At 33.7% G+C, this 12,416-nt stretch overlaps 1 protein-coding gene across 1 annotated transcript in view; it reads right to left on the reverse strand.

Annotated features, from left to right (window-relative positions):
- rims3 (regulating synaptic membrane exocytosis 3) overlaps positions 1-8,240 on the reverse strand; it is a 146,643-nt gene extending 138,403 nt beyond the window's left edge. The window contains exon 1 of the mRNA XM_005170052.6: positions 8,071-8,240. The gene's annotated coding sequence lies outside the window, so the exon portion shown is untranslated. The remainder of the gene's footprint in view (positions 1-8,070) is intronic.
- Between the last annotated feature and the right edge of the window lie 4,176 nt (positions 8,241-12,416).

Here is a 12,416-nt window from a genome sequence, read left to right on the forward strand (position 1 = left end):
TATTTTAAAAATTAAATTATGACAACATTGACAGCAACATTAGCGCACAATAGACCAGCTGATTCAGTTGTTACCAAAAGTGACATACCAAAGAGCACCGTGCTCCTTTTTTTCTTGTCAATTTAAAATGCATTGCGGAGCGCCTCACGTCTCTGGAATGAAAAAGCGCGTTCGTTGTGATCGGCCTCTATGAGCAACACATATTTGTTAACTCGCAGAACAGTAACACGTGCAAACACGTGCTTACAGATGTATTTTGCCAAAGAAGCTAAATGAAAGTAGGATATTCTGGCCACAGTTTGACACAGGAGTTGACACAGGAGTTGACGAACCAGCGCTGATGCTGGTCGTCTGTGCAGCCTGGAGCCGCGTCATAAACTCAACTAGGTATATTGATGATTTAGTGCAGACTAACCAACAAACCAATTTTTTTTCCATTGGAAAATAACAGTTATTATTAGTTCTTATATACATTTTTAAATAGCCTACATAGCCTAATCTACAAATCAAACAAAGCCAAATATTTTAGGATAACTTTCATTTTACAGCTTATAAAACATGTATGCAAATTAAAACAGTATCACATGTAAATAACAAAATTGTTATATCCTTAGCCTATATTTAACAAAAAGTATAGGTTCAAAGCCTTATGGTTCATTGTCATTATGTTTCACTATACTCAGCGCGCCCGCGCACATGAACCGCAAGTAAGACAGAGGAAATAGGCTAATAAATCATAATTAAGACATAATCTTTAAACTAATGACCTCTATTAAAAATGTTGACAGGTTTTGTAATATTATAACAGCGGAGCATTAATTGAATGCATTTTTTCCGTAAAGCAATCTATTTGATCTAGCCTAATATTTTTTTATTGACGGAAGAAAAAAAAACACGATTGGACAAACAGTCTATGCCGATTCTTAAAAAGCATTCAGTCAATGTTTTCGTTTTGTAATCTTAATTTGTCATTTAAGTAAAAAGGTTTAGAGCAGGATTTATTTTATTATTTTTGTTAGTTTATTCAGTTATTCTGTGCTGCTAAAAAAACACTGCAGGTGCGTGAAGATGCTCCTTCTGTATGCTGTTTGCATGTTAAAATAACCTAAATCAGTATTTTAAAATGCAATATTTAATGTGTCAGACAAAATAGGCACGTCAATTTTTTTTTATTAAATAATATTTTGATATTAATCTGTTAACGGTTAATATCGCTTAACGAGCGGTTGTTGGTTGGCAACATGAATCGAAATCAGCATTCCTAGTTTGGCATAAATTGTATCTTAACTATTTGATCTATTATTTGACGGTCAGTTACCCTATCTACAAAAGAAACAAGAAGTGCTTCAACACAAGGTGCTGCATCGCCAAAACACCAAGATTATGCGCCAAGATTATGGCATGTAAAATGTTGTTCTCTTTATTAAACATTTATTTTTTAAATGTTACTAAAATGGTTTATAGCTAACTGAAATGTTCAGTTCTTGATATAACATATGGATGTTATGTAATGTAAGTCAGTAATTGTAATGCAGCATCATAATGAACAAATATGCGCTAGTCATTGGCTTATATTAATAAGGAGTTCAAAAATGGTCACGTCCGTAACGCAAAATTGTAGTTGTTTAAAGCAAAGACCTGAGATGAGTTGGCGATCATAATTAGTATGGACATATTTTGGCTTTGTATACAAAGTTTCATTTTATTTGTTATAATATTTATTCCACAATATAAACTTTTTTATTAAATCGTTACGGACGTGACACGTGACCGAAGCTGCCTGATGTCTTAAATATGTAGCTCATAAATCAAAAGGGCAGTAATGTTATGAAAAAGTAAGGGTAATTATTTATACTACAGACTCCAATCCTTCTGCAGAATGATTACTGTTAACATAAAGCATGGAAAAGGTGCGTCTTTAATCCCTTTTTCTAAAGCACGAAATGTGGTTGGATTATAATGAAATTTACCATTGGCACAATCCTCATATTTCATGGATAAACAAACCAATTTCCTTAAAAATTCAACAAGAGCACATCATTACAATAAAATATAGACCTTAATGAGCAAATTTAAATAGGTTTTGTTATTTTGGTCAAAAGTTTATTTTTTCATGATAAGGTTGACATTTTCATGGAATTGACCATATATATATATATATATATATATATATATATATGTGTGTGTGTGTGTGTGTGTGTGTGTGTGTGTGTGTGTGTGTGTGTGTGTGTGTGTGTGTGTGTGTATGTATGTATGTGTGTGCGTGTTTGGGAGGAGGGGGGCGCCAATGGATAAGTTGTGTCAAAAGGGAGGCCCACTGTCTTAGACTTTGAAAACCCCTGCATTAAGGCATGCTATAGCTCCCCTAGAGGCCACAAAAGTGTCAGTTTATTGTCCACCAAAATCAGCAGCATAACTGTTTTCAACAATTATGCTTAAATTTCTAGAAATGTATATAGAGAAATGTATTAAGCATATTAGTATGATTTTCAAATGATCTTTACACTGACTACTAAAGTTATGACTGCTGAAAATTCCGCTTTCAAAAATGTATTTAATTAGCTATTTAAAGTAGGTATATAGATGAGTTATTTCATCATATTTGCACCTAGATAGCATTAGTCACAGGAACTGCACACTTATTAAATATCATAGACATGGAGAAGTGTAGTTCGCACAAGATGAGCAGAATTTGAACATGGTGGCTCATTGACAGGAACAGAAAGACTTTTCACAGAATAGCTGCTAAATGCCACAGAAGTACAGCCACAAAAGTCCCACAGAATCTAATCAGCACCTCTCTAAACCAAGCTCAACAAAAACTATAAATCTCAGATTTACTGCCACCAGGAGCCCGCTTGTGTCACAATAACCTGGTATAAGAACCACAAAAGCCAGCAGCACTGAACAAAAAACAACTTTTTCACTCTTAGAGGTTCAAATAAAGCAGGTTTCTTCAAGATTCAGTGCTTGTTTGTACTGTTGTGTTTATTTTATTTACTTTTTGTACTTAACCTGTTGTACATAATACATGATATTTGAATTGGAATCACAAAATTAAGAGGTTTAACTTCACTAAAATACACAACGATTCCCAAATTCTTCATTCTTTTCTATAGGCATGATAATAAATTGGAATGAAATCACAATATGGCTACTGCTTGTATTATACAGGCAGTAACCAGAAAAGAAGCAGAAGATCTTGCAGCAGTTTGTCTTTATTTACAAAAGCAAAAAAAATCTCAAACACACCTAAAAAAATGATTCTCAAACACACAAAAAGCAATAAGTAAACATGGGAACACAGGAAACAAACATCCATGAGCAGAACATACACGAGTTTCAGAGCAAACCATTTTAAACACTAAATATCATTAACTGTGAGTGAGTGTGTGTGTAAACAAACAGTGTTGCTGAGCTTCACTCTGAAACCAAAGTGTGTACTTATATTAGTTGGCAAAGTATCATTGCATCAATAAAAGCTTTATTGGTTATTGTTTGAAAATAAAGAAATCAAGTAGTAATTTTGCAGTGAAATAAACTGGTTAACAGTATTTTAATTTACAGTATACAATACAGCAATAAATATAAGTATATTTTTGAAATATTAATCAAAACAAAGTGATGATGATGATCATAATAATTATTATTATAGTGATATTAAGCCCTTCCAACCGCAACGCAGAACTGGGAAACACCCATTCACACTCCACATTCCCACACACATATACAATATATACCTGTACACTACGGGAAATTTAATTCATTCAATTCACCTATAGTGCATGTCTTTGGACTGCGGGAGAAACCACAGAACCCGGAGGAATGAACACCGTAAGAACATGCAAACTCCACACAGAAATGTCAACTGGCCCAGCCGGGACTCGAACCAGCGACCTTATTAAAAATAAGCAACCTTATAGAAAAAAATATGCCAATAATCTTTGATTTATTTACAATTTATATGCTCAGTATAAATGAGTACACCTCATTTAGAAAATGTATAATTTATTCATTTCTTAGTGAATAAAAGCAATATATGTTGCTGTATTTGAACAAAACAAATTTATTAAACGGATATATTCATTCAAATTATATTTTAGCTACCGAACATTTTTAGAAATAGATAATACATTTACATTTATGCACAATATTGCAAACATTTCAACAAAAATTATATATATTTTTAGTTTCTCTTGTTTTTTGATCTTTTTAAATGTGTATTTGATACTTTTTTTCTAACATGTAAATTTTGGCTACAAGTTTTTGGACAGCTTTCGTAAGATATTTTGTTGCTCGTAAGTTATTTTGTTAGCTATTGTTTGATTAGCTCAAAATTTAGCTTCCGTACTGATTAATGTATATGCACGAACGAAAAATTGTAAAGCATCTTATAGGAAATATTCATTTAAAGGAGAGATCTGTGAGAGATGTACTCATATATGCTGAGCACTGTATAGTTGAAGTCAGAATTATTAGCCCTCCTTTGAATCTTTGTATCTTTTTAAAATATTTCCCAAATGATGTTTAACAGAGCAAGGACATTTTCACATTATGTCAGAAAATATTTTTTCTTCTGGACAAAGTCTTTTTTAATTATTTGTTTTATTTTGACTAGAATAAAAGCAGCTTTTAATCTTTTAAACACCATTTTAAGGTCAAAATTATTAGCCTCTTTAAACTTTTTTGATTGTCTAAAGCAGGGGTTCTCAACTGGTTTGGCCATGGGACCCACATTTTTACATGGTCATCAAGCTGTGACCCACATTTCTAGGAACTATAATACAATTTTAGGAATTATAATTAATTTGTATTTATTTGTTAACATAAACAAGTAGTGACAGATAAATCATAAGAAAATCACCAAGACTTACAAATAAACTATATTTTATTGCTGTTATTTATTAAAATCAAATTATAATCAACTATAATCAAATTATAGAAATATTACAAAGTAAAAATGACAAATACTGTAAACGGTGGTTAGTTTATACTGTAAAGGTTCATTTACCATGAACTAAACTGAACTGTTAATAAAACATCTTGTCTGGTTTCTAAATGTCGTTTTAATTCAGAAGGTTTCATGCTCTCTTGTGAGAGCACCTCACTACATATGACACACTGAGGCTTTAAGCTTATTTTTGTCGTCAAAATATGTTAATCCATACTTTACATATTGTGGGTTGCACTTGCGCTTTAACATATTTGTTGCTATAATTAAATAAAGTTTTACACGTCAAACAGTAGGGTTGTCGCGCATGCATTTCAAAATAAAAGTCCAGTATAAGCAAAATAAGTTAAATTAAAACTAAGTTAAATGAACTTTAGTTGATTTTTTGTTCACACACTCCGCGACCCAATGAAAATGTTCCCACGACCCACTTTTGGGTCGCGACCCACCAGTTGAGAAACACTGGTCTAAAGAACAAACCATGGTTATACAATAACTTGCCTAATTACCCTAACCTGCCTAGTTAACCTAATTAACCTAGTTAAGCCTTTAAATGTCACGTTAAGCTGTATAGAAGTGTCTTGAAAAATATCTAGTCAAATATTATTTACTGTCATCATGGCAAAGATAAAATAAATCAGTTATTAGAAATTAGTTATTAATTATGTCTAGAAATGTGTTGGATGAAAATCTCTTCGTTAAACAAAAATTGAGGGAAAAATAAACAGGGGTGCTAATAATTCTGGGGGACTAATAATTCTGACTTCAACTGTATATAAATATATTACTGTAAGAAATCATCATAACATACTGTGCATCACCAAACAAAAAATAAAATAGTGTTTTTTCCAACCCCTGGGCTCAAACTTTACCACAGTAATTGAGTGGCACCTCTTAACATTTGTATATACAATATTACTTCACCACACAACAGTTAGTAAGGTCATTTACTGTAAAAAAGCCTAGGATTTCTTGATAGAGCCATCCCATTACACCCAGCATCGCCTTTGACACAACATCAGCGTGTAGGCACCAAATAGTCTGGCAGCTGTGAACAGACCTATAAATCGGAGCTCGAAGCTCTTTCAAATGAATGATGTGCTTAAATCAGTGAAGGTGTAACGCCCTTTCCTGCCCTAACAGCCTTTAGACACTTTATAGATTTAACAGTATTGACAGTGCTCAAGTGATAACATATCGATACAGACAGCTTGAAGTGATTCATAGTCGATAGGGTTTACAAACTGAACAATAAACACTCACTGTAAATCAATCACATTTATCAGTCACATTACAAGCCACTGGAAAACCGATTTTCTGTTTTAAATGTCAATGGAAGCTTTTAGTTTTGCTGATCCAGCACTGTGAATGTTTATCCCTTAATTTCAGTAAATTTGAAACCTCGCAAGGATGCTGATTAGATGTTGGTAAACATCTAATTAGTTCTGGTGATGTTTGGCCATTTATGACTGCATATTTTAAATTGAGTGTGAAATTTAGAACGGTTTTGAAATTCAGTAAATGTGAAAATCAAGCATCTAATTTGAAATGCTTTCATTTTCCTGCACTGAAAAAATGATTCAAAGATGATTCCACGGCTTTACTAAATTTAAAGTTAAGGGGTTGTAAACAGTTTATTTGGGCTGAAAAACAAACAACGTAAGTTGAACATTACTACATTTCATTTGTCTGTTTAAATTCAACCCATATACATTGTTTGCAACAATTTCGCAGAAATTAATTTTTCAGTGTGGTAAAAAACACATTTGTGGCTAGCAGTCAAAAATAACCCCAATTAATGGCAAACTAGAAGAAACAAGCAACATCTTACTGAAGCTATAAACTTAAAATGAAAAAGAGAATCTTTTATGTAATTCTTATTTATTTGCAGTTTTACAGAGAATTAAAACATCTATATCAAATTTGAAAAATAAATAAATATACACAGTGCTCTGCATAAATGAGTGCACCCCATTTTGAAAATGAATATTTTTATCCATTTCTCAGAGAGTATAAGCAATGTATTTTGGTGCATTTAAACAAAACAGATTTTAAAACAGATATATTTATTTAAATAATAGTTTAGCCACTAAATGTATATAGAAACTGAAAGATAATACAATTAAATTCCAGCAAAATATTGCTAAAATAAATTACAACCTACAAAATTTCAAAAACATTTTGTACTTCTTTTCATTTTTCCTCTTTTTCAAATTTTTATTTAATATTTTTTGATAACAAATTTAAGTGTACTTGTTTTTGGACTGTTATCGTAAGCTATTTTGTTAGATAAGCTCCAGATTTAGCTTCAGTACTCACTAATGTACTGTAATGTATATGCACAAATATAATATTGTATAGAATGAATTTAAATTTAAAAGATAAATGTGTGCTTATATTGAATGATTTAAGTTTTAGAATTATATATATATATATATATATATATATATATATATATATATATATATATATATATATATATATATATATATATGATTTTAAAGCATTCAAAAAGTAGTTAAGATTTCTTTTTATAACATCTACTGCATAAATAATTAAGTATAAAACAATATACCAAAATGTTATTAAACCAAACTAAAATACCCAACATGCAAACAAGCAGCACCTGAAAATAAAACTGGCAACCAAAGATTGAACTCTTTTCAAATCACAGTTTCAGTTTAAAATATGTGAAAAAAACTAGATTTAAATTTTTTTTATATTTTTTTACTGTATAAATTCAAACATTATGTTTGTAGTGGAGCAAAATACATTCATAATCGTTCATAAAACTAAAACAGGAGATCTCAAACAAACAAACAAGCGAAGAAGTGTTTAAAATATTTAAGGCATACAGCAGAGAGAGAACGTAAATACACCACAGAGGCAGCAGTGAAAATAAATGCAGCAAGAAAGGTTTTGCAATATTCATGCAATGCCCAGAACATCTCTGCTTCTTAAATCTAGTTTGTTCGAACACATCCACTCAAATCATAACTGCAGAACAGCTGACAATGATGCAATCATTGTCTTTTAAATATATGCTACGGTACTAATAATATCAATAATAATTCAATTCATTAAGTCATCTGCGTTCGCGAATGAATCCAAACACTTACCGGCAATCGGCGTGCAGAAAAAGCGCGGGATAGTTTCAGTCAGTCAGATAATGCCGTGTTTCTGTCGGGTCGTTGCAGATAATGTCATTGTTTGTGTTTATTTTATGTTCTTGTGCAAGTGTCTGGACGGTTCCTGCATCCACAGAGAGAGAGAGCGCGAAACAGAGACTGACTGGGGAGCGCGCGCGAGCAGGGAGGGAGCGAGCGAGAGGCGCGCGCGAATGATCCTGCCTCCTCACCGCGAGCGCGTCTCCATGGTTACACACCTGATCCACTGGGCACCAGCGGGGAAGGAGACGAGCTAGTGGCGATGCGACTGGTTTTGAAAGGGTCATGAACTGAGCAAACAAAATCCAATTCATCTCTTGACACAAAAAAATGTCACTGTACAACCTGCAAGTTGAAGAGAGCTGAAATCCTTCTCGTTAGTCTAAAAACAGCTTACAATAATGCAGCCTGCTAAAACGACACCTTGTGAAATGAGCCACTTTATTACGTAGTAAACTCGGCAGAAGATTAACGCTAATTTAGCACCTTCCACCGATTCAAACACGGCAGGTAAATAATTAGAGAAGAAAACGTAGATCTAAGCAGTGGTGTAGTACTAAAATAAAGTTGGTGTTCTATACCCACCCAATCCAAACTTTAAAAGAAACGACAAAATATTAAATATAGAAGCGGTCATTTAGTGATGTACAGTTCATGAGGTTATCGTAGTTTTAGGGGGCTGAATGGAAATATAAAAGGGCTAAAGCAATGCTCATGCTGTTTCATAATTTTACTTGAAAGTTGACATCACTATTGAAAGTGAATTAACGTCAATTAAATGGTCAGAATTAACATGCAGGGAAAATTATATGGCAACTTCCGGATGTAAACAAAAGGTGTGTTAGACTTTAAAGGTCCTGTGAAATTAAAATAAAAAACATGATATCTAAAAGCTAGTGTGCTCCAAAAAAGTGACAAAATTTGATAAAAAAAATAATATAAAAAACTGATATAAACATCCTAAGCTTGCAGTTTGTCACTTCTCCATGAATGGATCGACAGTTTTTTTTCACATCACCTCATACTTCAGTTTCTCATCGAATCTTGCCCCGCCCCTTAAAGGCTTCTTATTTGCTTTTCATTTGATGTGGTCACAGTTATTGGTTTGTACGCACTTATGGTTTTCTGTATCGTCCAACACAGGCTTATTCTGAAAATGTAGTTCTATATAAGTTTCTAGAGATTGCAAATTATGTGGTCAAAGGTATGTATGGCTGCATTTTATTTTTCAAACGAACGCAACATGGCGCTTACCAGCTGACCAGGTACCTCTGTGTGGTCGACCTTCCCGCTGCAACCAGTTAATCCAGTAGTTAGCATGTCATGTATGTTGGCGGACTTGAAAGGAGAGTAGTTGACCATGATGACAGGGTTCGAGTCCAGTGAAGAACGGTTACAGAAAGCAGACAAGATAAAAACAGAATTTAAATGATAAAAAAATAAGTAAATAACAGGGTGAGAATGCGGCTCAATCAATAAAAAAGGTTGGGTTTAGGAAAGGGGAAGGGTGGATCAGTTGATTGGTCGGTCAGTCAATTCAGTCAGTCAGTCATTCAGTCAGTCATACAGTCAGTCAACAGCGGCCTCTGGTGGGTTAACGTTAGAAAAGAAGGCGCGAATGGCACTTGTGACAGAAATTTGAGATATGAAAAAGAGTATACAGCGGCCTCTTGTGGATTTGCGAAAACAAAAATTGCCAAAATACATACCTCCTAGGACATATTCGCGGCACTCCAGGAACATATATAGAGGTATAAATCAAAATGGACAAAAAGTTTTACTTGGACCCATCTCTGTTGTATCATTAATAATAAAAGTTGTGACAGATGCGATTGATGTCCACCACACACTGTGATAAAAACAAAATGCTATTGGCTATTTTTTAAAAGAGAAGAAGCTTTTAGAGATGTCCCACCCTCTTTTCATTTTTCAGTTGAGATTACATACAAAAAAACACATTTCAAAGTACTTCACTGCACTGTTAAGCAAAGACCGATCAGTGTGTGACATCAAAATACCGTAAAAACAATTACAGATACTTTGATATTATGCATTTATATTGTGCAGAACTAAAAAATGTGAAGGATTTCAAAACTCATTCATTCATTCATCTTTTTTTTGGCTTAGTCCTTTTATTAATCAGGAGTCGCCACAGGGGAACGAGCCGCCAACTTATCCAGCATGTGTTTTACGCAGCGAATGCCCTTCTAGCCACAACCCAGCACTGGGAAACACTCACACATACTCATTAGCCACATTTTCACTGTTGGGCCAGTGTGAGCCAGGGCCAATCGCCTGGGAGCATGAGCAGTGAGGGGGAAATCATGTCGCGTTTCCACTGTCGGACTGTCATATAAACCCCGCCTCCCGAACATCCCCCGAATCCAACGTCACACAACCCGCCCAGTTCAGCAGGAATCAGGCAGAAAAAGCACACCATCGCATCATCACAAATTGATTAAAATGAAGACAACCGAAACAAACAAATGACACGTTACTGTACAGCATTACATTATCTGTCTATACGCACAGGCCTATGTATTTCCATTCATTATATTTGTTTACTCACCGACTGTTGCATTGAGTGGTCTCCCCCACTTACAGAGGGACTCTGCGCAGTTAATGATCAGGCCCCGGAAGTGATAGTGGAAACGTGACTGACCTTGGCTCGCCCTGGCTTGCTCTCTTTAGGCGCGATAGTGGAAACGCGGCTATTCACACACATACACTAAAGCCAATTTAGCTTACCCATTTTTCCTATACAATTCACCTTATCTTTGAACTTGTGTGGGAAACAGGAGCACCTGCAGGAAACCCACGCAAACTCGGGGAGAACATGCACAGAACTCCACACAGAAAAGCCAACTGGCCCAAGGCTCGAACCAGCAACCTTCGTGCTGTGAGGCATTTCAAACCTGCAAAAGTTAACCAAATAACCATACCGAGACCTTCTTGAAGTTTTAGTAAACTCAGCCTATTACGCTTGTTTGGTTGACTTTTGGTGCAAACGCTGCATTCTTACTTTTCACTTGCCCAGACGAACCGCACCAAAATGGTAAACAAACTCTAGTACAATTAAAACCAAACTAAACGATGCAAGACTAAATGAGGAAAGCCGCTTTCATTTTATTGCTTGTTTGTCTACAAACAAGGCACAACTGGATCCAGGATTTTTGGAAAGTCAGAAAAACTGATAAATAATGCAGTGCTCACTGTAAAAAAAAAAAAAAAAAATTCCAAACGATCGATTTGTGTTGAGACAACATGAAATAATTAAATTAACTCATTAGTTTTTACAAATTTAAATGTATTGAAAATAAAACAAATACGTTGTCCCCCCAAAATTCAAGAATCATGCTGTTTCAGCTCAATTTAAATAAGTAGTTTGAACAAACAACGAATGTTATTTTTCTGAGTTCAGATCCAACAGAAATGTTGCACCACACAAGTATCAGCAACTGTTTTTAACACATTGATCACTTTTGCTTTATCATTTATTACAGATCATCTGATACATCAGCCGTATCTCACAAGAAAATGTGACTATTGTACGTATTGGCAGAAAACTGGCTAACTTGAACACATGCATACTGGTAACACTTTATAATAACTACACACTATGACTTACTAAGCATTAGCATCTAGTGAATTCATTATTCGTTAAGCATTAACTCTACACTAATAAACGTTAGTAAACAGTTTATTACTGCAGCAACAATTGTTCTATTCTTGACTTATAACCACATTTATAATGTGCTTAATAATTGTATTTTCATACTTAGTTAATGATTTATTTTTCATTACTAAATTAAGTATTGCATTATTTAAAAAACAGTTATTTAAGAGTAGTTGAGGGTTTTTAGGATAATTCAGAATGAGTTAGTAAAATATTACTAAACTATTGAAATCAACATTTATATGTCTTATTATTCAGGCACATACTAATGGTTACTATGTATGTTAATAAATGCTTTATTAACTCAGCTTAATGCAGTTTTGTGACCTAATCTAAAGTGAGGACTATTCATGCTTTATAACTGACAATTAAAGGCTCAGAATCAAATGAACAATAATCTTTGCAATCTTATCTAAAATTAAAATAACTGTAAAGTTTAAACATTGCTGAATAACAGGAGTTTCAAAATATAACATAAAACTGGATAAAACAACAACAATTTAATCATTTAACAATTTAATAAAAAGCCATGTTTAAATTCTACAGTGATTTTAATTTTAGATAAGGTTGCAAAGATTTATTTTTCATTTGAAGTACAGTTTCATTTGTGTATCTTTACATT

The sequence above is a fragment of the Danio rerio genome, chromosome 19 (assembly GCF_049306965.1).
Source record: "Danio rerio strain Tuebingen ecotype United States chromosome 19, GRCz12tu, whole genome shotgun sequence".
Taxonomy (NCBI): domain Eukaryota; kingdom Metazoa; phylum Chordata; class Actinopteri; order Cypriniformes; family Danionidae; genus Danio; species Danio rerio.